Below are 25,027 nucleotides of genomic sequence, written 5' to 3' on the forward strand. Positions count from 1 at the left end.
CAGTGGCCACACAGAACTCACAGATTATGGGGTTTATTAGGGAAGCACCAGGTTACAATTCAAGTTCAGGAAAAACGCTCAGTCTCTCTCCCAGCCCACTGTCTCTCACCCAACAGTCTCTCACAGTCTCTCTCCCAGCAGTGCGTGTCCCTCAGTGTCTCTCTCAGCAATGTGTGTCTCTTACATCTCTTTCCCAGCAGCACTTGTCTCTCAGGACCACGTTCTCAGGAGCGCATTTCTTCTCAGCAGCATGTCTTTCTCAGCCAGCAGTTAGAAAGAGAGAGACTTCTGCCTCTAGGAGGCCTCCTTTTGAGCCTGGCAGAGTGGCCAAACCAACCAATCATAACATCAGAATTCTAAACACCTGAGAGAGAGCGGGACCCTCCCAGAACATTGCTTTGTGTTGCACCCAACAGAAATACCCAGGTGGATAACATTTACAATCAGCAGCTCCTCAGTTGGTCACAGCAAATTCCACCACAGAGTTTACAAAGACTTATGGCTAGAAAGGCCATACCAGGTAATTTATTACACTGCACTGGTGAAGATCAAAGACAACAGTCTATAGTATGGATTACACCTCAACAAAAAGAAAGCCAAAATCCTCACAATTGGACCAATAAGCAAAATCATGATAAATGGAGAAAAGGATTTCATTTTACTCAGATCCATAATCAACACCCATGCAAGCAGCAGTCAAGAAATCAAACAACATATTGCATTAGGCAAATCTGCTTCAAAAGACCTCTTTAAAAAGGTGTTAAGGAGTAAAGATGTCACTTTGAAGACTAAGGTGTTCCTGGCCCACACCATGGTACTTTCAATCGCTTTATATGCATGCAAAAGCTGGACCATGAAAAAGGAAGACCAAAGAACGGATGCATTTGAATTATGGTGCTGGTGAAGAATATTTAACATACCACGGACTGCCAGATGAAACAAAGCAGCCTTACATGATGTAAAGCCAGAATGTGCCTTAGAAGTTACAATGGCAAGACTTCGCCCCGTAATTTAGTCATGTTGTCAGGAGGGACCAGTCTCTGGAGAAGAACATCATGATTGTAAAATAAATGGTCAGTGGAAAAGAGGAAGATCCTTAAAGTGATGGGCTGACACAGTGGCTACAACAATGGGCTCAAGCATAGCAACAATTGTGAGGAGGGCACAGGACTAGGCAGCGTCTCATTCTGTTGTACGTAGTGTCACTATGAGTTGGAACTAACTTGATGGTAACAAACAACAACAACAACAACAATATATCTCAAACCCTGAGAGGGACAGAATACTTCAAAGCTCAGTTTCTTGCTTGACCAATATCTATAATGATTAAAGTACAATTAAGATGAAAGAGAAAGAATAATTTACCTGGGAGTGTTCTTGGCTAAGACATTGACTCCAGCTCTGGCTCTCTAAATTCATGACCTTTGGAAAGTCATTTACCTTCAGCGCCCCGATATATAGCAACAAAAAGATGGCATAGGGAAAAGTTAGACTTATATAGAGAAAAAAAAAAAAAGGTCAAGAACTAGAAGTGAACTCCTTTTATCATTGTTGTTGTTGTTGTTATGTGCCGTCGAGTCGGCCCCGACTCATAGCGACCCCTCCTTGGGTTTCCGAGGCAGTATCACTACGGAAGTAGGATTGCCCAACCTTCCTTCCGAGGAGTGGCTGGTGGATTTGAACCGCCAGCCGTCTGGTTAGCAGGCAAGTGTCTTAGCCACTATGCTACCAGAGCTCCCCCTTTTAATACACTAGTTGTTGTCTAAGGACTTTGAGCAAAACCACATTCCTACCACAAGAGACCACATGAACAGTGAGCAACCATTCTGAAGCAATTCATTTCAGGTGTTGTTCCTTCCTAGAGGGTTACAAATAAGATTTAGGAAAAGAAACAAATTTGTTCTTGGGACTCAGTGAATTATATTCTAGGAAGATGCAGGACAGTTGAAAGTATGGAATATAGATTTTTCAAAAAATGGTTCTGCTTTTGATTACATGTGAAGTAGAAATGTCTCAACAATCAAGACATGAAAAAATAAAATTGTAACAGGCAATCTTGTCCACATGCTTAAAACAGAGCTGCACACTCACTTCTCTTTCTCTAATTGTTTCCAGGAAGTGATTCTTCTGGCCTGCCTTTTCATAATGAGATATGGAGAAGTTTATCTCTTATACAGGATTCAAATTCAATTCAGTATTTTGGTAAATTGTTGCCATTTGAAGACTAATTGGCTGACCCATTAGTGGCTCTAGGAAAAAAGAGGTCATTTAAAGGAAAACCAATTAAATGGGTTGCTTCCTTTTGTAGAACAGTAATAAAGTATGGATCTGGAGTCCAAATGCCTGGATTTAAATACTGGTTTGCTAGATGACAAAGAGCAAGTTACTCATCTCTCCATTCCTTTGTTACCTTACAGCAAAATGGGGATGGTAACTGTGAACTCAGCAGCAAGTTGATTTGAAGACTAAATAACATAATCCATATAAAGTACATGGAACAGGCTCTGCTTTATGTAAGTGCTCATAAATATTCACTGCAGTGATTGTACCTTTAGTATAGTTCCTCAAGGTTACTCAATTAGGCACTTATCCTATAAGGTGAGATTCAATCATTCCTATTCCCTAAGACGGTTATTTATTCTAGATAAATTCTCTCCCACAAATGCTTTCCTTTCAAAAAATTCATTTCAACATTTCAAATGTAGCTTAAACTTACTTCAAGTAGTTAAAGAACATTCCATCTTATAAAAACACTTTTTAAAACATAATTTCTAAAAACAATGAGATTCTATATGGAGAAAGACAATGAAAATGTGTTTATGATCTGAACTTCATAAATTATGGTTGGAATGTTTGTACAGCTGCACTATTTAATTGGTTTACTATCTGCCCAGAATTGTGAGCAATACAAGTGGAAGATTGCTAGGCTGTTCTTTTTATCCTGTGGGAAGTTACAGGAAAACTTGTCTCAGAAGCAGTTTAGTTTAGAGATGGAGCCAACTGGTTTACCCTGAGTTTGGTGGACTGGAGGAAAGAGTAGAAAGCTTCAGACAAAACACAGAGGACAGGCACTTGTGCACGTTCTGTGCACGTTAAGAATATGGCTGTAGTACACAGAAAAGGATGCAACACAAGTTCACAAGATCAGACAATAAAAAAGTAGAGGAATAATGTAAGAATGTGCCTCCTGCTCTGACAACTGAACCCAATTCCCATTAATGAGTAATCTTGGGTCATTCAACACAGATGAAATCCCCTATAGCAACCTTAAACTCTAAGCCTCCAGTACAAAGTTTTCCTTCTCTTAAATTCAATAACTTCCATGAAATTCATCTACCTTCCAAAGAATAGAAATCTACAACTCCCTATATGTATTAGATAGATATGTTCTGCCAAGTCACTGCTACTACTGCTGACACTAGAGCAGTACCCTCTCCTGAATCCTTTATGTAAGTGCTTATAAATATTCACTGCAGTGATTGTACCTTTAGTAGAGTTCCTCAAGGTTACTCAACTAGACACTTATCCTATAAGGTGAGATTCAATCATTCCTATTCCCTAAGACTGTTATTTATTCTACATAAATTCTCTCCCACAAATGCTTTCCTTTCAAAAAATTCACTTCAACATTTCAAATGTAGCTTAAAATTACTTCAAGTAGTTAAAGAACATTCCATCTTACAAACACACTTTTTAAAACATGATTTCTGAAGTATAAAAGAAGTATAAGAGAAGCAATGATGTAAATGTTTTATCAAAATGGCATTAGTGAGGTCATTAATGATGTCTGAATGTTGGCAACTTGATAAGGAGTCTTGGGTATGTAATCACACAGAACACAGTTTTGGCAAAGTTACACCCAGGTAAGGAGGGGATGATAGCATTCCAAAACATAAAGACCATTTCATAGACAGATATATAGCATAAGGGACATTGAGCTTTGAATCTGAAGACTTGGGTTCAAGCCTTAGCTTTGTTATTAAATGGATCATCTTGAGGCAAATATGAAATTTGCCCTAAGCTTCAATTTCCTCAGTTGTAAAGTATAATAATAATACCTTATTTCAGAGTTTCTAGATAGCATAAAATAAGGTAATATATGTGAAAATTCTTTGTGAACTCAAACATAACTTCAGAGTGATATTGTTATAATGATTGTTTCCTTGAGGTACCCAGAGCCATATTTTATCTCCTATCTTCTTGGGAGCAGATACCATTTTCCCCATTTTTTGTGTACTCACCAATTTCTTGAGCTATCTTCATAGAGTATGCAGAAAGAACACTGAACTGTAAGACTGGGTTTTAGTTTTTTCCATGAGTCATTTAATCTCTCTGATCTCAGTTTCCTCAGCTCAGATATTTATTTTCTCACATAACAGGAAGTCCAGAGGTAGGGCAGATTTCAAAGTTAATTGATTCAAGGGCTTGAAAATGTCATCAGTGATCACTTCCTCTGCTTTATTGCCCAAAGTATCAACTTCATCCTAAAGCTGGTCATGAGATGACAGCCAGAAGCAACTGGGGCTACATATTTCCTCGTTTCCTTTTCCCCCAAAGCATCTTTGTCTTAAGTCTGAGTGAACCAATAATAGCCGCCAGAGCAAACTTCATAGCACACTGATAGGCCTAGATTCATGGCTCTCTATTACAGCTATACTCTGAAATCACCTTTTAATAACACCCAGGTCCCACATCCCAAAGACTGATTCATTATGTTTGGAGTGGGGAAGAGGCACCTTTGTATTTTAAAAGTTCCCCAGATGACTCAGGAATGCAGTCAGGGATAAGAAACAGCAGTTCAAAGTAACCAACTCCAGAGTGTAGGAAGCTCAGAACCCATAGAAAGAAACCAATGTAGAAATGAATCTGACTAGAGTTCATACAAGAAAGGACAGAAGGTAGAGAGAGCCTCCAGGTCTAACCAGCTGTCTCCAGTTTACAGAAGCACAGAGAAGAATAGTTGCATTCATACTATGCTTCCATGACCTACCTTCCCAAACTGACAGTGAGGCAGAGAGATGGACTATATGGAATCTCTGATTAGGCAATAATTCTCATTATTGTGCCGTTAGCAGATTTTTTTCTTGCCAAGATATGAGGCTCATGACCTGGCATGAACAAAATTTGGGCTCTAGCCAAAAGGGATTAAAAGTACAGAACACTAATAACTCAAGAAACACTCCATCATACAAATATGTGGTGAATGAAGGATGTGGGAAAACGCAGGACAGACATTCCAATATGCGTCAAGAACAAGATATAAGAGAAGCAATGATGTCAACGTTTTATCAAAATGGTATTAGTGAGGTCATTAATGATGTCTGAGTGTTGGCAACTTAATAAGGAGTCTTGGGTATGTAAGCAGAATCACACAGAACACAGTTCTGGCAAAGTTACAAATAGGAAGCACTTGTGCAAACATTGTGTGACAATGCTCCTTTGGGAAAGGCATGAGTATAGTCCAAAAAGAAGTGTATTTGTCCAGTCTAAGGAAGCAGGTTAGCTAATTCCCTACTACTTCTACAGGCACCCCTTTGAATTCTTTCAGAGTCAAATCAACAACAGATTCTACCTGGCAGTCATTGAATAGAATTATCTTTCCAAGACACATCACTTAAACACAAATGAGAATCCAGCAGCCCTCCTGTCTAGATTGAACTCTATCTTTCAAGAAGGTTCAACCACCTGTCTTAGAATTGCATCCACCACAAGTCTTCAAAAGGTGTCAGTAATGCCTCCTCATTTTCTATTCTCCATATTATGTGTTTCCCCTCTTTGTGAGGTGAAGGCTAGAAGGAGTTTGAATTGAGAAAGTTTGACTAATAAATGTAACAAGCCTTTAAAAACAAAGACAAAAATGAGACACTCTTCATTAGAATTCATTGACTCAATATTATAACTCTTACATATCATTGTAATAAGTCTACAATAAGCCAGGTATCGTGATAAGGACTAAAAACATGAAGATGTTTTGCTGACTGATGGCACAACAGTGAATCCAAGCATTCTGGCAATGGTGTTTTGAGAGTCTGGAGAGATGAAAGAATGGGAAAAGGTGAAAAATCACTTTTTGCCTGCAGATTTAAGTTAATACATGTGGTGTTCGCTGCTTTGGAAATATTTACTGATTTTCAAATTTGTAAATCTATGTACGTTCAGTTGTTAATATATCCTATGGCAGTGAGCCATAAGCTCATATGTCAAAAGTCAGCTCCAGTTGTATGTCTTTGAAGGAGTGTTCCCTTCTTGGATTATCACCTCAGTGTCCATTTACACTATTTTGTGTGATATAAGAGCTGTATGCTGGGGGAGGGCAGCAAAGACTCAGAGGTCAGCTGCATTGATACCCTGCCTCTAAAACATGTAAGTTGTGTCACCACTGATTTTCTCAATGAATATTCTTTTAAAAGACTACCACAGTCCATGATGCAGGAAAAGTAGAAAGTAAATGTTAGATATTATCATTTATAGCTTCTTTAATGTTTTTAATTTTTCTTGATTTGTTTCATATTCATATATTTGGTCATAAGAAATGTCTGTTGAGTAACTACCATCAAAAATAAATTCCAGTGCATGGAAACATAATGAATGAACCTGAATATCTTAATTTATAAATGGCCCTGTGTCAGAAATTTGGAGTATTTTTCTTACAGTGTGTGATAAATTGTGAGCTTTTTCTCTTATATTGTGTTGGATTAATAAGATTAGATTCAAAGGTTACATAGACTTCAGAAGTGTGCATCTAAATTCTCGAACTTTAAAATCTGACATGCTCAGGATCAAAGGAAAACCCAGTCACTTGTGTATCTCTAACCCTCAAGCATCCACAAATTCCCTCCTCTAAGATATTAGGAAATGAATGATAAGTTCTGAATAGCTATTTTATGAATAAGAGACTTGAGAAAGGGAGACTAAAGTGTATAAGTTAAGATAAATTTTTGGTACCATATTTTTTCACATAGAACATGTTCACATAAATAATGTGTGCACATTTACAAGCCACTTAGTGTGCACAGGAAACTAAACCATGAGTGGGTTCCACAGTTTGCATAAAACCATGTAACAATGCGTTATTTGCATTAATGGTACTCTAGCAAGAGTCCACATCAGGCCATCTCTTTGCTGGAAAGATGGAGCAGAGGTTTCAACAGCATGTGTACAGGTACACACCTGAGAAACTCATGCAGGGCATCTCCCTTTCTGAATTGCAGTTCAGGATTCTAGTGGCTCTATGGTTCACGTGGAATCTGAGCTATCTGAATAAACACAACATGAGGTTTTTTCCTAAAGCTGTGAGGCTCTATGACTTGACTTGAGGGTTTTGGAGGCATTGCTGGGTGAGTCTATAGTTGTATAGTTAACAGTCCAGGAAATATAATTATCAGCAACTACAGAGAAAGTAGTGTCATTTACGATGCAGGATTATATATACCTTAGCAAAGGCCTCCTACCTACCACATTAAGCTGTGAAGTGTCAGGTTTTACTTAACTTCCTATAAAGACAGATTCAATAAGCTCTTTTTTCTTTCTTTCTTTCTTTCTTGGATTTTGCAAATATTTCTCACCTGATCTTCCTAGACCCTTTACAGAATCCTCAACTTAAAATATATATTGTTTTGCAATCTTGCTATGAAATATGACAGCAAGATACACAAAATCTTTTTTTTTTTTTTTTGCCTTTCATCAGTGAAAATAAAGATACACTTGATGGTGAGATGATGTTATTGAGTCAAGCACAGGGTTTTTGTTTATGGAAGTGATGGTGTTTTAGGCAGGGAAAGGGAGTTTTTCTTCAACACCACCATACTTTGCAGTCATTAATTTATTATTTCATTTAATTCACTTGCCTTCCATGAGCCTTAGCACAACATCCCTTAAAATCTGTGATAACTGTCAAAATAATTTAGGCTTAACAGGACTTATCTCTGACACAGCTGAAAAGAAAAAGCAATGAGCAGTAAGGTACAAATGGCTCTTCCTAATAATAGGGGTTATTTGCAATAGAATTCAAATGGTATTCCTTATTATCTCTGCATACACCTTGTTAAAACATTTACTCTTGCTTTAGTATATTTTTTTTTTTGTAGAAGGAAATTATAGCATGCTCTAAAAATATGTTATAGTTGGTACTCAGACAATTAAACAAAGGTGGTTGTTATATTTTAAAATTGTTACTAAAGTAGGAGGCTTCCCACTCCCAGATCTTAAAATCTATTATACAGCCACAGTAGTTAAAACAGCCTGCTACTGGTATAATCACCAACTAGAGGGTAGACATCTATTAACTTGGGTGAAGAGAAAGGCAATATACAGTAAGGAGGAGTTCAGCACAAAATGATCAAGAAGGTGCAAGACATAGGGACAAGCACAAGTTAAAGGTAACAAAGGTCAATACTACAACATACACAATTCTGTAGTAATAGTAATAACAATAACTTAAGAGTGGATGCATACATACTCAGTCTGAACAAGGTTGAGAAAGCAAATGGGACTACACCACAAATATACACAGATTTGACAGCGGATTTCTCTACCTATGTATGTGTTGCAAACATATCCATGAATACAGTGGAGCATGCAGGAAATAACATTATGAAAACATCTCAGTCAGAATCAAACTCCCTGAAAAAATGAGTTTCTGGGTATAGAGGCTCAAGATCATAGTCTTTGAGGACACTAAGGTCACCTGGCATAACATAGTCCACAAAGGAAATGTTCTACATCCTACTTTGGTGAGAAGTGACTGGGGTCTTAAGAGCTTGTGAGTAGCCATCTAAGGTGCAACTATTGATCTTCCCCATCCAGAGCAAAGAAAGGTGAAGAAAATCAAAGATATAGGAAACGACTAGTCCAAAGGACATTTGGAGCATGTGAACCCCAGCCTCCACAGCCCTAAGACCAGAAGAACTAGATGGTGCCCAGTAACCCCTACTGAACCTTCTGAAAGGGATCACAATAAGAGGTCCCAGATAGAGTGGGGAAAATGTTGAACAAAACTCAAAATCATAAAAAAGATCAGGCTTACTGGTCTGATGAGGACAGGTGGAATAGTCTTCCCATTAATCACCCAAACTCTCCCCTAATATACTCTTTTCATTATGAGGTTGAAATGAAAGACTTCCACAGGTTTTTACAGTCTTTTTTAAAATAAATTATTCAATAAAATTATTTAAATGCAATTTTTATTCACCACTGTGCTAGTAAACATTTAACAACTGGCTGTTATTTGTAGTGTTTGCCCCTCCTCATAAATACATCACCCATGGCTGGTAGCAAGCTACCACCAGGATACCTGAATACTGTGTTGGGTACAGATTCAATCAGCTTTCAGAAGCTGGCAGAAACTAACTCTAGTATACCAAAATGCAACCACTAAGCTAATATTGAAGATGAAGCACACTTCAAAAACTCAGCTGGTACACCAACATTTGGAGAGGTAGGTGGGCATAAAAGAAAGGAAATGAATTTTTTCCTCTGCCTCACAAACCTGCCAATGTTTCCTTACTGGAATATTTTCTCATAATTTAAATTTATCTGAGATCCTAGTGGGGGATCAAGAACAACTTTATTGGAAAAAAAAAAAAAAGATCCAGTTGTCTTAATACCCCTTATTTGTATTATTAGCTAGAACAAAACATTTAGTATAATTTAACTCAGTGCGCTCTCAAGGATCCCTGAGGAGTAAGCAAGCAGTAAACATGTGCTCTATTTTATAGGAAGCTAAGGGTTTCTGAGAAGATAAGAAACCAAATTAGGCAACAGAACATTAAGTAGCAATAATCATTTTCAACTGCATGGTAGAAAAGGGCTACTCCTCTGGGAAACACAACTAATCTTTACTCCCCCGACACACCCCAATCTTAGTATTCTAGCAGTTGTCTCATTGAAACTCAACCTATTTTACACCCAGCAGGAGCTCAGGGATCTGGTTAGCATAAACAACTAGAAGCAACAGCCTTCATGAGTCTGGATCTTCCTTTCACCTCCTTGGGTATTGTCACCACCCTAAAAATGTATGGCTAAAATAACAGACTAGATTATTTAGAAATTAATTTGTCTTATACTTCTTGCTGAAAATTCATTAGCAAAAAGAATGAAAAGTTGTTTTTGTTTTTGTTTTGTTTTCTCTATTCCCAAACATGCTGTTGTGTTTTGAGTTCAAGGAGAATAGTAACTATTTTTGGTTTCAGATACATTGAAGTAGATTAAGCTGCATGATCCCACAGATGGAGATCATGGAAATTTTTGCCTCATCAGATCCTGAAGAGAAAGCTAGATTTCCAGAGACCAGACACTGGGGATGATGGACTCTGTAGTGCTGTCAGTAGATTGGGAACAGACGGAATCTGGTCCCTCACAGCATCTATGAAGTAGCAGAGCTTCTGTGTGAATGCCTGAGCATGAGCATTGTATGCTATAGTCTTGAAGGCCCAAATCAACATCCTAGGAACCAATTTTAGCATGGAGAAAGTGACTGATAATGGAAGACCACCTCCAAATCAACCATACAAGTTTAGACATCAAACAGCTCAGCAAACATCAATTGTTGTTATTGTCGTTAGGTGCTATCAAGTCAGCTCCTATTCATAGTGACCCTATGTACAACAGAATGAAACACTCCCTGGCCCTGTGCCATTCTCACAATTCTTGCTACGCTTGAGCCTATCATTGTAGCCACGGTGTCAATCCATCTTATTGAGGGTCTTCCCCTTTTTCACTGACCCTCTATTTTACCAAGCATGATATCCTTCTCCAGGAACTGGTCCCTTCTGATAACTTGACCACAGTAAGTGAGATGAGGGCTGGTCATTCCTGCTTCCAAGGTGCATTCCTGCCTCACTTCTTCTAGGACAAATTTGTTAATTCTTCTGGCAATCCACAGTTATTTTCAGTATTCTTCACCAACATCACAATTCAAAGGCATCAATTTTTCTTTGGTCTTCCTTAGTCACTGTCCAGCTTTCACATGCATAGTATGAGGCGACTGAAAATACCATGGCTTAGGTTAGGTGCACCTCAGTCTTCAAATTGACATCTTTGCTCTTTAACACTTTAAAGAGGTCTTTTGCAGCAGATTTGTCCAGTGCAATACGATGGCTGACTTTTTGAATGTTCCTTCCATGGGTTCTGATTGTGAGTCCAGGTAAAATGAAATCCCAGACAATTTCAATCTTTTCTCCATATATCATGATGCTGCTTTTTGGTCCAGTTGTGAGGAGTTTTGTTTTTATGTTGAGGTATAATCCATAAGGCAGACTGTAGTCTTTAACTTTCATTAGTAAGTGCTTCAAGTCCTCTTCACTTTCAGCAAGGAAGGTTGTATCATCTTCATACTGCAGGATATTAATGAGTCTTCCTCCAATCCCAGTGCCATGTTCTTCTTCATACAGTCTAGCTTCTCGGATTTGCTCAGCATACAGATTGAATAAAAATGATGAAAGGAGACAACTTTGACACAGACCCTTCCTGATTTTAAACCATCCAGTATCTCCTTGTTCTGTTAGAACAACAGCCTCTTGGTCTAGGTACAGTTTCCTCATGAGCATAATTAAGTGTTCTGGAATTCCCGTTCTTCACAATGTTATCCATAATTTGTTAAGATCCACACAGTTGAATGCCTGTCCACCATAGGTGACCTTGCTGCTGCTAGAAATACTGGTGGCATAGCCTCCAGCCTTACAGCAACACACAAGCCATGACAGTATGACAAACTTATAGACAAGTGGTGGAATCATTAATTACAATAGACAATAGAGGTTCGTGTCCAATTACGCTTGTTGATTTAAGCCCATTGAAACTTATGTTCTTCTAAGCGAGGTAGAGAAGATCTCTTGAAAAAAAAATAACTTGAGTTTGGATGTCCTGCTAGCCAGATTAATGGAATGATCCATATTTAATTTGATGTGGAACAATGAAGTAATGAGGGATTTTTTTGCATCTGAGTGTCATACTGAATCTTTATTGAGCCACGAAGGACTTATTTCCAATCCTTTGCTTTAGTCTAATTGGAACATCTCTCTTGTTAACCTCATACTCCTATAAATGTTTCCTGTCTCCCCAAATATCACTACTACAAATGAACTAATTGCTCATAAAATTAGTGAGTGGGCTCAGAGCTTTGATATTTAATAACAGCAATGTGTATGCTTCTCAAAGTCTTGGTGTACCCCTCTTAAATTCAATTTGATTAAAGATGCATCCAGCCCTCTTGAAATTAGTAATTACTATGTGGAAAGGTTATTCCTACCATACATCTCTTTACCAAATTTGGACACTTAAATATGTCTGAAGTTTCTAGAATATTTCTAGAAGTCAGCTGCTTTGTGCAAAAGGTTTATGAAGCAAAGCAAAAGCAGACAAAGCATGACAAATGTATCAGTTTCCACCAGTAAGTCAAGTGGCCAAAGCTCCCTTGTTTTCCTGTTAAATCTAAATATCCCTCTGTAAGAGAGTTACAGAAGAATATGTGACTGTAAAGCATGAGGTGATTGTGCCAACTTTGCTCTGAAGAGACTGAGGCTCATTTTCTGCTTTTAACTGATTACCTTAAAAATGAACAAGTTGTTTAACCATGTGGGGTTTGGTTTCCTCATCTAAAAACGTGTACATTCAACTACATGATCTCTGAGATTCACTGCAGTACTGAAATTCTGATTCTAAGATATTAAAATCTCAAAGACAAAGGAAGAGAGGAGCATTGTTCTTGTTCTATTGTTCATCCAGATGGATTTATCAGATTAGGATTCTCAGTTTATAACCAAAGGAGGAAAAGACATTGATACAATATAGAACTTTTATTTGCATGAAGACCATTTTTCATCCATGTGGATCTCAATTATTTCACGAGCTAACAAATAATTGAACAGACTATCTATAGAAATAGCTTTGTCCATTCATCCACTTTTCTCTGTAACAGTAAAAATAACCTTTTGTGTTGTTATAAAACTGTCTTTGAATAAAAATAGAGAAATGTAATCTTCAACAGTTTCTGAGATCTGGCTGTGAGAGAAGTCTCCAGGAGCGGAACCTTCTTTTTATGTAAGTACAAAGGTAAGAGTGCCATCTGCTGGCCTCAATTTTCTAATGGCCTCTTTATAACTTTATACAATAGAATTGCTACTCCACAAATAACATCTAAAACTTGAGTCTACACCCTGCTTTGACAAGAACTCTGACTTTTCAATAACTTGAAGTTTAGTACCAAAGCAGAGAAATTATTTGTCCAAATGTCCTAAATATACAAAACATATGAGCATTCCAGGGCATTATTTTCTGAATTAAATGAAGCACTTATTTTAAGTATATCCTACAATATTCACCAACTCAAAAGCTAAAAACCTATTGGATCTGAAAGTAACTAGGTAGCATTTTTCCTTAAAATTTTAAGAAAGCTAGGATATTTAGGGTGTCTATGCAGTAGGAAAGCGTGTCAATCAAAAGTTGCCTCAGTTTGACAGCAGCAACCTGAGCAGTAGCTCTGTCAACAGAGTTCAATTAAGGAAGAAGGAAAAACACAATTAAGTTGAAAAGTCATATATCAGATTAACCATAACTTCGCGCCTCCACACTGACGTCAGTGAACAGATGAACACCAGACTGAAGCACTTACTGGCTCTCTCATTTGTGGTGTGCTGTGACGTTAGTGTCTGGGCCACCAAACACACTGCTAGCCCTTTGTTCTTCTTAATACAAGCACTACCCTCAAAAAAAATATCTTCAGAGAAGACTCTATTTTAAGGAAATCTCCATTACAGTAACAGAGTTACTCAAATAATATTGTATACAAAAACAAATTTTAATCAATGTCTTAGTCCAGTAAACTTGAGACGATACCAGGGAAATTTACACTATTGCCTGAAATGTTGGATAAGTGTTTAGCACAGTACTGAAATCATCTAGGACAATACGTGAGACAATTGACAAAAACGCAACGCACTGCCATCAAGTTGGATCCCACTCATAGCGACCCCTCCTTGGGTTTCCAAAGTGGTATCACTACGAAGTTTGAACCACCAGCCTTCTGGTTAGCAGTCAAATGCCTTAGGCACTATGCCACCAGAGTTCCTGTGAGACAATTAGAATGCATTATATTCTAAAAAGTACATGAAACTTCCTCCATAGAAAGCGTTTAACAGGAAGAAAACTATCTTTTTAAAGAGATGAGGTTCAAGATTACTAAAAAACCAAGAGACTGACTAACACAGCTTTTAAGGGTCCTTCAAATTCCTATTAATTTTCTACCTTATCTATATTAAGAAGATAGTCTCATAACAATTCACTGGTTCTTGGCCTTAAATAACTTTTATTTTCTCATGATGCCATGCTATGAAGTCGTTTGGAAAAGCTGATATTAAAATATTAAATCATGTAACCAAATTATTCTAAATGAATTGAAACACTTGCATTGGCTCAATGAAATATGTGTGGGGGAAAAAAAAACATACCTAACTGTTCTTTTGCTCAAAAGTGATATTAATTGTATAGTTTCCTCTGTGAATGATTATGAGTAAGTCACATTACAGCTTATTCGGTCTGCAATTTGAATGAAAACTATTTCATGATCAAGGGTTGTTTGGTTAGTACTAATGACGTGTCTTCACACCCTTCCCATTGCTGGTGCTAGGATGTAAGAATGCAGCTGCCTGAAGCTCATATACTGCTTCTGATTCTCTGAGGATGTTGTTAAGGTTAGTTTGTAGGACTCCATCAACCTTGCCCAAACACTAATGACAGATCTCTCAAACCAAGTCCACAAGAATGCAGGAAACCAGTCATGAGTTACACCAAGTTAACGACAACAGACAACTTGGAGGAAATTAGTTCATGTAAAACATGCTTCATACTTACTCGATGTTGAAAACCACTACAGATCAACTATGGTGACAACAATCAGATCAATAAGAGTAATTTATATTTGTATTACACTCTACCCTACAGAATTTTCCAACAGATACTCTGTTTGTCTCTGAGACAGACAGAACCTTACAAATTACTTGAGATTATTCACTCACTTTCTCACAATTGGAGAGTAGCCACTGGATTTCTCCACTTCAGTAATGTTTACCATGGTACTAAAAACCCAGTAGAGCTTGTTAATAAGATACTGGTAAACGTTAAACCACAAATTAAAAGTTGGCATAACCCAACGAAGTACAATACTGGTGTCTTCTTACAATATCATATATTCCTACTGAGAGAATTCATCAGCTAGTCAAATAACTAGACTGCCTGAACATAGGAAGAGAGAATGATGAACAGTGCCAAATATACTTTTTCCTCTAGACAGAGAGGAGTCAAAACAATGGAATAACATAATCCAACTTGCTTTTTTAATATACAAAATTGATATCAATAAAAAGGCAGTATCAGAGTCCAGAGGAGGCATTCAAAGGGAGGAAAGAGAGTATATGAATGGCACCCTAAGGTTGGATAGGGAAATATTTCCAGAATAAAGGACATTTGAACCAAATTTTAAAGAGTGGGATAGAGTGAGCCAGACAGAGATTTTCAGCACAGGGAATATAATCAACAACAATTTCTAGAAAATTGTGTCAATTCAGCAAAATACAGGTAGGTTGGTATGATTGAATGAAAGAGTGTGTGTGGAAGTGTGGCAAATGTCAGACCTGAAAAGACTGGCCAATGCCTGTTCTCCTTTAAGGAATCTCAAAGCCACTTGTCCTAATAACAAATATTGTAAATTACTACTCACCAATAGTCTCTGATGTTACTGTATCCCCTCATTTAAAGTCAATACACACAAAATAATACAACTGGAGAATCACTGCATAGGTTCTCATTAAATGTGGCAGACTAAATAGCAGATTGAATAAATGAAACCACGCTAAGATTAATGAACACCAAAACGAAACCAAACTCACTACCATTGAGTAGATTACAACTCAGTGACCCTCATTGTGTTTCTAAGGCTGTAAATATTTACAGAGGAAGGTTGCCTAATCTTCCTCCCACAGAGCAGCTGGTGAGTTTTAACCACTGACCTCCTGGTTAGCAGCCAAATGTCTTCTTAACCTATTATGCCACCAGAGCTCCTAAATATAAATGGAATAAAAGGGGATAATTTATGAACAAAAACAGAATGAATCCATGAGAATAACAAGAGTAGAAAAGATAAAACAGCATATAAGGCTGTTAAAATATTAGAAGGAAAGCAAATGGTGGATGACAGCTGATTTAATGAACCTCAGGAAGCTGTGTGACCTGTTGTACCTCAAAATCCCAGAAAGGTATAGAAACTGGAGGCAAAGAACATCTGAGAGAGTGGGTATAAGAGCTGGAACAGAACCATCCCTATGCCTTGGGGGAAAAGAAAAATTTTGCAAGTTTACTATGGAGTACGTGACCCAGAATTCTCTAGAAAGGTATAATGGAGGAAGGACATGAAGTTCCCTAATGCAGAAGGATTATGTGAAGTCCAAATACTGAATAGTGACAGCTCTAGGCTCCCAGAATGGTAGAAGCCAGGCTTATACTCTCAAGCAGGATATGAATGGACTTGTCTCTGGACCAATTATTTGGACCAAGATCTGATATTTAAAGTGATTCTTAAAAGAATGATACGACTTGAGTAGCATGTGCCTGGATCTTAGGCAGAAGTTATAGCTTATGCAGATGCCCAGTTATGAAGGAGTATGGCAAGTCTGAGGAGTGGTGAGAGGTTCAATTTGACAAATGGTTGGAGAGCAGTAAGAAATTATCTCAGGGAGGATGAGATCTACCTGTTAAAAGGACTTATGCAGTATGTTAAGGATGGAATTTCACATTAGATACCAGAGGGGAGTCTCCACAGGACAGTTACATGGTCAGATTTAGATAGACTAATCTGGTTTAGTATTTAAAAAAAAAAATACTTGGTTTGAGGAAGAACATGGTAACCAAGAAACCAGCTATGAGACTATTCCTTGTCTCTATGATAGAAAGTGGAGACTAAGGTAATGATAAAGGGACAGAGAAGACAGTCAGGATTTCACTTAGAACGTAGAAATGACTGAATATGTTTATCAACTGAAATGTAAGGGGATGCAAGGGAAGGAGGCAAGAAACACTTTCATGTTTTAGCTTAGGGAATGGGAATGATGGTGACACTGTTAGTTAAAATAGGGAACACTGCAGAAATAATCACTTTGATAAAAATAATAATAATGCAGTCAATTTTGAACCACATTAGCTTGTTCCCTCTAAGGAGAGATGTCCTATAGATAGCTAGAAAGAAGAGGTTATGGCTCAGGAAAGAGAACCCATCTAGAGGCACAGATTTGAGACTCAGCATCATATCAATAATGAAGCCATGGTAGAAAATGAGGGCACATAGAGAAGGAATGTCAAATACATGCCACCACCATGGAAGGGATTATGAAGCTCTTAGGGCACTTTTTCTTGCTAAGCACAATGTGAGTTCAGGAGCCTTCCCAATATTGCTACCAATATCAATACCATTCAACAAGAGGTGACACTTGAGTTAAAAACCCATTTGTCTTCCGTTATGTAGAGCAAGAGGAGACCACCAAGAATTGGACCCAGAGAAACAGATTCTTAAATATATCTATACCATCAGCATCACACTGTGTGCTGATGTGAGTTTACATGAGAGTCTGGTGTGAGAGTACTATGAATTCATTTAAACCAAATCATTGAACATGTTCACATCAATAGTCTTAGCAAAAGTTCTTTCTCACCTGAACTTCACCTGAATTTCTACTCCTAACTGCTTTCCCACAAGCATTCTTGCCCCTCTGCAATCTGTCCTCCCAACTGCAGAGTAAAATTTCCAAAGCGGAGATCTGATTGTATCATTCCTCACCCTCACCTCTGCTATTAAAACCTCTTCAAAACTTTAACTTGCTCTTAAGATTAACTACCAGTAAAACCTGACTCCTGGTGACCTCATGTGTGTTGGAGTAGAACTGTGCTCCATAGGGTTTCCAGTAGCTGATTTTTCAGAAGTAGATTACCAGGCCTTTCTTGCCTCCAAGTTGCCTCTGGGTTAGCATCTGCGTCACTCAGGGACTTGCTCTTAAGATAGAGATCAAGGTTTTTAACATGGTCTACATAGTGTTTAACCTCATAGTGTTTAACCCTTGATTCTCTAGTCTATTATACCATACACCACCTACACTCACACCCTATTTTCTATACTGCTCCCCTCCACCACAGACTTTTGAAGATGCCACCTGTCCTCCATGAGAGGTTTTACCTCTACCCTTTACCTGGATAATTCGTATTCATCCTTTGAAAAAAACAAAAACCAAACTCACTGCCGTCGAGTTGGATCCAACTCATAGTGACCCCTCCTTGGGTTTCCAAGGCAGTATCACTACGGAAGCAGATTGTTAGGTCTCAGTTTTAATGCCACTTCCTCTAAAAGACCTTTTATGAATACCAGGTCTCAGAGCACTGCGTGTCTTTCCTGCAGAACACTAACCAAGGTTGTGATTTTACATATGTCTGTATGCCCTGTTACTTCAATGCCTCTCTCCTATCAGACATTAAGTCCATGTGTACAGGGTTGTTTCAACCCTGTATCTATCATGTCTGGCACATAATACATACTCAATAAACATGTATTTAGTTAGGATGGCTTTGATGGTATGAATTATGAACTATTTTTACTCCTGGAAAATATACCTATATTAAAAAAAAAAAACCTCACTGTTGTCAAGTCGATTTGACTCGTAGCAACCAGTCCGTGGTTTTCTCAGGCAGTATCTCTATGGATGTAGATTTCCCAGTCTTCCTTCTGAGGAGTGGCTGGTGGATTTGAACTGCAAGCCTTCTAGTTGGCAGTCAAAAGCCTTAGGCACTACGCCACTAAAGCAAAGCCCAGGAAACACACAAACACTTCCTACATATCACCTACATATCCACCCACACTGCTCCAGGCCGTGTAATTCCCACCAGGTTACTTAGACTATAGGAGGCCTTCCTTACCAGGGAAAAAAAATCCCTTCATTAATAGCTCTGTACATGGACTCTGCTTTCTTGCAATCAGACTGTGCCCCTCTGGCAGAAGCAGCCACTGCTATTTATCTGATAAGCCAACTTATATTTAGATGAACCAAACTCACATCCATTGAGTCATTCCACTCATAGGGACCTTTGAATACAGAGTAGAACTGTCCCATAGGGTTTCTAAGGCTGTAATCTTTATGGAAGCAGTCTGTCTCATCTTTCTCCCATAGACTGGCTGGTGGTTCAAAACTGTGATTTTTTTGGTTAGCAGCTGAGTGTTTCAATCACTATGCCACCAGAGCTTCTTTGTGCTGAGATAGCCATGATAAATTACTAGATTGTGTATTTCCTGTGCCATATGCATTTGATGTTTACAAGAGGAAGCCAAAATTACAGTGCTTTCAGCTAATTGACTACTGGTGGAAATTTGTCATTATTCCTCCAAAAAAATGTCACTGGAGGAAACCAACTTAGTAATAAGTTATCCTTCTATTTTACCCACATATATGTATCCACCGTTTCAAACATACACTAAGGAGACAAGAAATAATGACAGATAAGAATGAATACTAGTTTCCAGAATTCTATATAATTCAGTAACTGCATTGATATAGTTCCTGAATATGGTACTTTCAAAAAATTTACAATCTGGCAGGCTCAGCAAAGCGTGAGTCATGAAGTCAAAGGCTCTATGATTTACGTAGCACTAGAACACAAACTCCATGAGGGAAAGGACCTCTTTTAGACAATTACAAACTCAGAGTCCTAAGCTCAATTAATATTTGGTGGTGGTTCAAACCCACCAGCCACTCCTCAGAAGGAAGGTTGGGCAATCTAATTCTGTAGTGATACTACCTCAGAAACCCAAGGAGGGGTCACTGTGAGTCAGATCTGACTCGACAGCAGTGAGTTCGGTTTTGAATTTGGAGAACAAAAACTCCATGAAAGGAAAGACCTCTTATTGGCGATTGTAAACTCAAAGTCCTAAGCTCAATTATTATTTGGTGGATGAATGGATACTAGCTATATACACTTGAAAAAAACAAAATGTGTCTTATCCCAGGTTTTCATGTACAAAATTGGAATGACAGTATTCGCTTTTATAAGGTTTTTATGGTTTAAATTAAGTGACAAATGGAGAAGCCCCTAATAAGTTTTTAGGAAACAGTGATTTTTCTTTTTTTTTTTTTTTTAATTAGGAAGGCCATACTAATTTTGATGACCAGTACCAAGTAATTGTGATGACAGAAACAAAAGATGGAATGGAAGGAGAACATAGTCAACTTTCAAGCATTCATACCAAAAATAGGTTCCTTTGGCACAGAGAGCTTCCAACACAAAGATAATTCAGACCCCACATGTAAGTACATAGACATGGAAAGGAAAAACTGAAAGCAGAACAGCAGGCTTGAAACAAATGAATGGAAAGGAACCTCAGATGCTCTATTTCAAAAGAACCATGCCTTCTCTGAATAGCTAACCAGGGAAGTAGTAAGAGAGTAAATGGTCTTAAACTTACTCCAGAAATCACACAATAATTTCAATACAACGATTTAGTATCACATCATATTTGATCGTTAAAATGTATATGATAACACAATATTGCCAAGTACCAAAACATTGTTTTTTCTCCAGCCCTTACAATGTTACAAGTCATTAATTAATTCTGTGTCCTACTTATCCTTAAAATAGTTCTAATCAAGTAAAGACTTATTTAAGACTAGTAAATATGAAATATGAAGGATAGCAATGAAATGAAAAGTATTCTCCAGGGCTTTGACTAACTTTAAGATATGCCTCAGTTTCTACTATATGCCGTAGTATCCCTTCCTATTAAAGGCCCTGTCCTAGTTACCTAGTGCCACTCTGACAAAAATATACCATAAATGAGATGGCCTTAACAAACAGGAGTTTATTCTCTCACAGTTTGGAGGCATTAAGTCCAAGTTCAAAGTGCCAGGCTCTAGGGGCTGTGTGAAAGCCCCTCGACCTTGGGCTTCAGTTCTACTTCTTAATCCTGGTCCACTGAAGCTAGACACATCTCTTCACTCAGGCAGCTACTGGTTGGTAAGGCTGACAAGCCCAAGGTCAACAAACAAAATGGCAGGCCATTAATTCAAATCCATTGAAAATCCCGAGGTCAGCAGAGCATGGCAGGCTGCTGAACAATGACACGGCTACATGCAGGGTACAAGCGTGCCATAAACTAGAGACTGTCCCCAAGGCTTCTCCTTATATACAGGAAGCAGACCACATTCCCTAAGGCAGCTACTCAGCTGCTCACAGTAAATTCCACCATGGAATTGATTACCATTCTCATCATGGGGAATACTACATCCAGCTGCCCAGACACTCAACCAGCCCCCACCAAGTTGACACACAAACTTAACTACCACAGGCCCAAACAAGTAAGAATGCATTTTCAAGACAATTTAATAGTCATTTATTGATTATTTAGAGTTTTTATTGACTATCTGTTCTATGTTGTTGTTGTTAATTGCGGTCAAGTCGTATCCAACTCATAGAGACCCCTCCTTGGGTTTCCGAGGCAGTATCACTACAGAAGTAGATTGCCCAACCTTCCTTCCGAGGATTGGCTGGTGTGTTTGAACTGGTTAGCAGTCAAGTGCCTTAGGCACTACGCTACCAGAGCTACTATGTGTTCTATACTTAGTTGTTGTTGTTGTTATGTGCCGTCGAATCGGCCCCGACTCATAGCGACCCCTCCTTGGGTTTCCGAGGCAGTATCACTACGGAAGTAGATTGCCCCATCTTCCTTCCGAAGAGTGGCTGGTGGGTTTGAACCTCCAGCCTTCTGGTTAGCAGTCAAGTGCCTTAGACACTATGCTATCTATACTTAGTACCATTACTGAATCATGTAACTTTGTTTGAACCATGATTTTATGTAATTGAATGCCTTATACCATGTTCTAACATAAAAATATTTTAAATTGTTTCTCCTATAGGAGTGAAGAGGAAAAAAAGTATGCTGAGTTATTATCTTCTTTCTACTTGTCCACTTTGGGAATGTGTGAAATATTGAGCCAGAACTTGATGTTGCAGTAATTGTCCTCCAGAGAGTTATCTCCCAAATGACAGAAGATTCTTCATGTGAATAACAAACCTGATTAGTACCAGAATCAAACTTGTGATAAGTCATTAAGCCTTAATATTGGTAACAATAAAACATGTAGCCAGCCAGTTCTCATCTTGAAAACTGAGAACCTTAACTACCTGAAGGAATATTTTTTGGTATTGTACCCACTGTTTGACCTTTCAGTCTTCCTTCCAGTTCTTTAATAATAACCTACAGACAGAACATGACAAACAAAGCAGTTGGCTATAAGGGCTATCATAAACCACATCGTTTTGACCATTCAACAAACATTAATTAAGCACCATTAATTCGCCATGTCCAGGAATTCAGCTAGAACGGAGATGAATAAGATAAGATCTTGTAAAGTTGACAACATATGGCAACAGTTGCTCTATGGCATGCAAAGTGTGATCACTGTAGAATAAGGAGAATAGAAGCGTGGGGAACTAGTGAAGGTCAGGAAAGTTTTATAGAAGTATTGACTATTGAGCTGAATATTAAAGAATCAATAGAACATTTTTCAGATGCCCAGGTGATAAGCAGCAAGAAAAGTGTCAAACACATGAATTGAGATGAGCAAACTGTTTTGGGAAAAATGAGACATCTGTTCCAACAGGTATAGTTAAGGAAGATAGGCAATATGACTAGAAAGGTAAATTAAGGTCAAATCATTAATGTCCTTTATTAAATCATAAATATTTATTGATCACATTCTATGTGCTAGAAATTATCCTAGGTAATATGTTCACCACAGTGAAATTTATGTACAAAATCCCTGTTCTAGATTCTAGTATATGTCAAACTGAGGAATTTGGACCTTACTCAAAAAGCAGCACAGTTAAGCAGGGAAAGTGGCATGAATAGATATTAAAATGTAGTAAGTCTTTTGACAGTGTGAGAACAGACTGGAACATGCCAAATGAGTCCTATTTCTGCTATGTCTTCCATGAAATATATATGGTCATTTCATATATGTATCTTCATTAGGAATTTATAGAGAATTTTTACTACAGAATATAATTATTACTTGGCTAAGTAAGTTTTCACCCAAAAAAAAAACTTCTACATCCAAAAAAAATTAGGGGAGGGGGAGGGGGTTCTATCTCATAAGCTGCTCTCAGTCATCCTGACTCATTTCCTGGACTTTTAGTTGCTCCAAGGGAACTTCATTTTGTCTGAGAGATATGAGATAATACCAAGCAGACTAAAGTCAACTATAATGTCTCAGTGCATTCTCAATTTTCATAGGTACAAAAAGGACAAGGAGGAGGCCACGTGTTCTGACCTCCTTTAAATGCACAAAAGGAAGACAGAATCACCGTCAGTAACTCAAGCCCTATTCCTGCAAGGCCAGACATGCTGCCTCCCTCCAGCCCTTTCACCAACCATTCCTCCCAAAGCACCCCCCACCTCTCTCCTGGGTTTGATAATTCACTGCAGTGGCCACACAAAACTCACAGATTACGGGGTTTATTAGGGAAGCACCAGGCTACAATTCCAGTTCAGGAAAAATGCTTCTCTCTCCTAACAGTTTCTCACAGTCTCTCTCCCAACACTGAGTGTCCCTCAGTGTCTCACTCAGTAATGATGTCTCTTTCAGGAGCATGTGTCTCTTTCAGCAGCACGTTTTCCTCAACCAGCAGTCAGAGAGAGACTTCTGCCTCTAGGAGGCCTCCTTTTGAGCCTGGCAAGGTGGCCAAACTAACCAATCATAACATCATTATTCTGAGCACCTGAGAGAGAGCAGGAACCTCCCAGAACATTGCTTTGTGTCGCACCCAACAGAAATATCCTAGGTGGATAACTTTTACAATCAGGAGCTCCTCAGTTGCTCATAGAAAATTCCACCACAGAGTTTATAAAGACTTATGACTAGAAAAGCTACACTAAGTAATTTACTACACCACAATAGGACTTGCAAAGAAATTGTTAAGCCAACACTCCTGGACCTTTGAAAAAGTGTACTAGATAAATTGGTCTTATTCCTGCAACCCATCTTTCCCAAGATAGTCAAGACTTCCAGGATCTATGTTCCAAACTTAACCATCCATTCTGTTTATATCCCAGCATCTCAAGAATTGCCCAAAGCCCTGGAGTTCATGTGTGAGGGCCTCAAAAACTTATTATTTTTAATATGGTACATAACACATTTACATCTGTTAGTTCATTTAAATACCACAACCACAGAAAAAAGGCATATTAGATGTAATCATGCCCATTTTAAAGATGGAGAAACTAAAACCAAGAAACATGAAGACTTTGACCCAATGGTATGTGAGAACTAGAACCCACAGCTAATGATTCCTAGACCATGTTCTTTGCTCTGCCTTCATGTAGTCTCTTCATACATCAATCATTGTCTCTCTCATATTTTGCTTACTAATCTATGTAACAACTCTTTGGTCTCTTAATAATGGGGTTACTGGATCAATAGTACTTCTATTTCCAGCTTTTTAAATTTCCATACCTATTTCCACAGTGGTTGTATCATTTTACAATCCCTCCAGCAGTGTATGAGAGTCCTAATCTCTCTACATCCTCTCTAGCATTTGTTATTTTCTGTCTTGTTGAATTTTGCCATTAGTGCTGGGGTGAGATAGTATCTCATTGTTATTTTGATTTGCATCTCTCTAATAGCTAATGATCCTGAACATTTCTTCATGTGTTTGCTGGCTGCCTGAATATCTTCTTTGGTAAAGTGTCTGTTCATGTCTTCTGCCCATTTTTTAAATGGATTTTTTGTCGTTGAGGTATTGGAGTTTTCTATAAATTTGAGAGATAAGTCCCTTGTCATATGTCATTGCCAAATATTTTTTCCCAATCTGTAGGTTCTCTTTTGACTGTTCTGGAGAAGTCTTTAGATGCACATGAAAAGTTAATTTTTAGAAGGTCCCAATCATCTAGTTTATCTCCTACTGTTTGTGCATTGTGAGTTATGTTTGATAGTCTATTTCTGCCATA

Source organism: Orycteropus afer, unplaced genomic scaffold (genome assembly GCF_000298275.1).
Source record: "Orycteropus afer afer isolate SDZICR_OR568_19922 unplaced genomic scaffold, OryAfe1.0 scaffold00171, whole genome shotgun sequence".
NCBI lineage: Eukaryota > Metazoa > Chordata > Mammalia > Tubulidentata > Orycteropodidae > Orycteropus > Orycteropus afer.